The sequence below is a fragment of the Lepus europaeus genome, chromosome 16 (genome assembly GCF_033115175.1).
Source record: "Lepus europaeus isolate LE1 chromosome 16, mLepTim1.pri, whole genome shotgun sequence".
Classification (NCBI taxonomy): Eukaryota; Metazoa; Chordata; class Mammalia; order Lagomorpha; family Leporidae; genus Lepus; species Lepus europaeus.
Genome location: NC_084842.1, coordinates 22,926,021 through 22,929,708, shown reverse-complemented (window position 1 = coordinate 22,929,708; position 3,688 = coordinate 22,926,021). Strand labels below are relative to the sequence as shown.

The 3,688-nt window shown below is 41.5% G+C and overlaps 1 pseudogene; it reads left to right on the top strand.

Moving 5' to 3' along the window:
- The first annotated feature begins 1,900 nt into the window (after positions 1–1,900).
- LOC133775040 (GPN-loop GTPase 1-like) lies at positions 1,901–3,134 on the top strand (annotated as a pseudogene).
- Positions 3,135–3,688: the final 554 nt, after the last annotated feature.

The following is a 3,688-nucleotide window of genomic DNA, read 5'->3' as shown; positions in this document are numbered from 1 at the left end:
GAAAGTCACATCTGTTTTACAGATAAGCATTGAAAGCTGAGAGAAGTGAGATGTGCCCAAAGTCAGGAGAGCAGGAGGGCCCTGAATTACTCTGCTCCAATGCCTGCACGTTTCAGAGAATTTTGGGCTTGGAGCAAATGTCTGTCTCTAGAAAACTGATAGAGGGTGAACGTGGAGGAGTGGGAGGTCACGCAGGAGACTTTCTGACCACACGCCTTGTCTGGAGGGCTGGTCTCTGCCACAGGCTGGGGTCGCCAGCTTCAGGTCTGTCCTGTCCTGTCCTAGACTGCAGGTCCGTGCTCACCTCTGCAGAATGCTTCTGTTCTCATATTGGTGGCTTTGCCTCACAGTGCCTGGCTGTTAGAGAACTGAGAACATTCGTTTTGGCCATAAGCATATGGTCATAGTTAAGAGGTCTAAGTTACCACCCTGCAGCCCCTTTATGCATAAGAGGAGAATTCTAGGATTAATCAGCTTAAAAAATTGGCGCCATATGTACTCAGCACTTCTGACATCCTTTCTCTTCACAGTCATCTGGAGATGTTCCTGTTTCTGCATCTCTATCTGCATCTCTCTTTTATCTTGATATATTCTATTCATTCCTCCCATAGTCTTTCACCATTTCCCACTTTGGCATAAGGCTATCTACCCCTTGTCCATAACTTATCTTAGATTTTTAAAATCTTTCCTGAATCTTTTTCCCTACATTTTTGTTTAGCTGAAACGTGGATTTCCACCGAGCACGGTGTTTTGCCTGCCAATTCTTTAGCTAGAAGTAGCTCATTCTGCTACAAGCCTGCAACTTAGCATGGTACTTCCAAACAACTGTTCCACCACCTGTGCAGGAAACCTTGCTCCTTTTGAAGCCTATGACCCTCAGCTAAGCACCCTACACCGTGCCAATGTGTCATTGCTGTTCTACGTTATTTATTATAGAAACCAGGGCTACTTTTTCTTCTCCACCTGAACTTTGCCCTCAGGTATTGTGCTATGAAATTTTAAATTTAAATGACACTCTTCATGACACATAACTTCACAGACTGTCTTGCTTTATCTCAAAACTTTGTCATACTGAATTCCAGTGTCACAAATTTAGTGTCTACTTTTTCTATTTGTTCAAATGGGAGTGTCAGAACTGCTGGAAATAAATTCTACAAATTCAAAGATTGGTATCACTGTGAATTCCCAGTCCCCAACCTCAATAATTGGGAGTCCTTGTGAGTTTTCCTTAGCCACCTCTATTTCATCCTCATCCTGAGATATTTCAGGATTTCCCGCTCTCATCAAACTCTGACTACCACGGTCCCAATCCATTACACTGCCTGTTAACCTTGGAGAAACAGAAACCAGTTGCCCTCAGAGTTCTAATTCCCTTTAAACCAATGCTATAGATTTGTCTCTATCCACATCTATTATTTCCTTTTTCTCCTTCTCCAATAAAATTGGGCATAAAGCCAGTATTTTCTACAGAATTTTTCTATTTTCCAAATCTGTGCTTTGGGACCCATCTCCTTCCAACAGCTTGAGAACTGTAGTCTTAATTATTATACCTCCCTATTATATGTATTTTTAATCCTCATTTTCTACACCTCATATGCATGTAAGCACATTTATTCCCTTTCCAACTTCAAAAAACGATACTAAGCCAGAACAAAAACTCCACATCCACAGGGTGGGCATGTGGCACAGTGGTTCAGTTCTTGCTTGGTAAGCCTTTGTTCCATATCAAAGTGTCTGCTTCAAACCCCAGACCCCCTAAAAAAGAAAAAAAATCTAATTCTAATGTTGATTACTAGAGGCAGAGAAGTTATGGGGGAGGAATAGAAAGAAGAAGTTTGGATTAAAAAAATTGGGTAAGTTAGGTGCGGTTCATTCATTGTGACAAATATACTAATACGAGATGTCAATGCTAGAGGTAATATGTGGGGTATATGGTTACTCTGTGTATTACTACTTAATGATTTTTGTTTCATAAATTTATGACTATCTTGAGATAAGGTGGCAGCACCCATGGCTGCAGCGGAGCTCCTGGATTCTGGTGGTTCTTGGCTCCCAGTCAGTGTGCTGATGTTGGGGATGCCAGGATCTGGGAAAACTTTTGTACAGAGGCTAACAGGACTCCTGAATAGTCAAAGCTCTCTACCTTATATGATCAACCTGCAGCCAGCTGTGCGTGAAGTCCCCTTTTCTGCAAATATTGATATTCATGACACTGTGATTTATAAAGAAACCATGAAATAATAGGAACTTGGGTCCAACAGTGACCTGGTGTTCTCACCTAATCTCTTTGCTACCAGATTTGATCAGGTGATGAAATTTATTGAGAAGTCCCATAGTATATCTACATATGTCTTGACTGACATTCTTGGACAGTGATCGCCTGGCCAGACCCTCAGACAATCATTACTGAGGTCCTGACATCCTCATTTCCAACAATTGTTATCTATGTAGAGGATACGTTATGAAGTACTGACCCAGCAACCTTTATGTCCAATGTGCTCTATACCTGTAGCATCTTATACAGAATTAATCTGCCTTTCCTTGTGGTCAGCAATAAAACTGACATCACTGATCACATTTTGCAGTGGATTGGATGCAGGATTCTGAGGATTTTTAAGATGCTTTGAATCAAGAAACTACATATATCAGTAACTTGTTCAATGAACCTGGTGCTGGATGAGTTTCACAGCTCACTCCAGGTGGCAGGTGTCTCTTCTAATCTGGGTTCTGGCTTAGATGAACTCTTGGTGCATATCACCAGTGTTGCAGAAGAATATGAAAGGGAGTAAGGTCCTGAACATGAGCTTCTGAAGAAATCACTGGCCAGTGAACAGAGCCAGCAGCAAAAAGAACAGCTGAAATGCATTCAGAAAGATATGGGCTCTGTAGCCTTGGACACAGAAACTGCCAAAGACAGTCTGTCTCGTGTGCTGGGCCCTTCTGCTGTGATTCTGACTTGAGGAACCTTGAATGGAGAGGATGAGAAACTGACAGTGATGCTGATGACACTGACCCCAGAGTTACAGAAGAAGTCATGAAGTACCAGCATTCCAGGTGGTATACAAAAGTCACTGGCACAGTACAAACAGAGAAAAAACAAACAAGAGACTTTAGGGAATTTCATTTGTTTCTAGAAATCCAGAATTTTGGAACCCCAGATGGGGATTGTTATGAAAGACAATTTGCTTCGGAGTAGTAGCATTTCTCTTAGTAGGGAAATCTTAGGGTTCCGATGAAGTCAGGGATAGAAAGCCCGGGAACCTGACTAGTAGATGCTGATTCTCCCTTGGCCTTTCCCTTGTTTTATGCAAGGAAAGATTAATGGACTGTTCCTGGAAGCCGATTCCCTTCAAGCCTAAAAGTTCAAGTTTTATAATTTGACCTCAAGCTTTTACTTCAGACTTCCTTGTTTTGATGATCTTGACTGTTTTTAGGAGCACCGGTCAATTATTATGTAGGATGCACCTCTTTTGGAGTTTATCTACTTTTAAAAATCATTATCTGAATGAGGTTGTGGGTTTTGGGACTAAAGACAAGTGAAGTAAAATGCCATTTTCACAACATCTTATCAAATATGCATACAATCAATATGATTTGTCACCTGTCTGAGGAAGTGTTGGTTAGGATTCTCTGAGGTCAAATCACCTCTGTACTGTACTCTGAGGAAGAGAACCACTATTTGTGATGC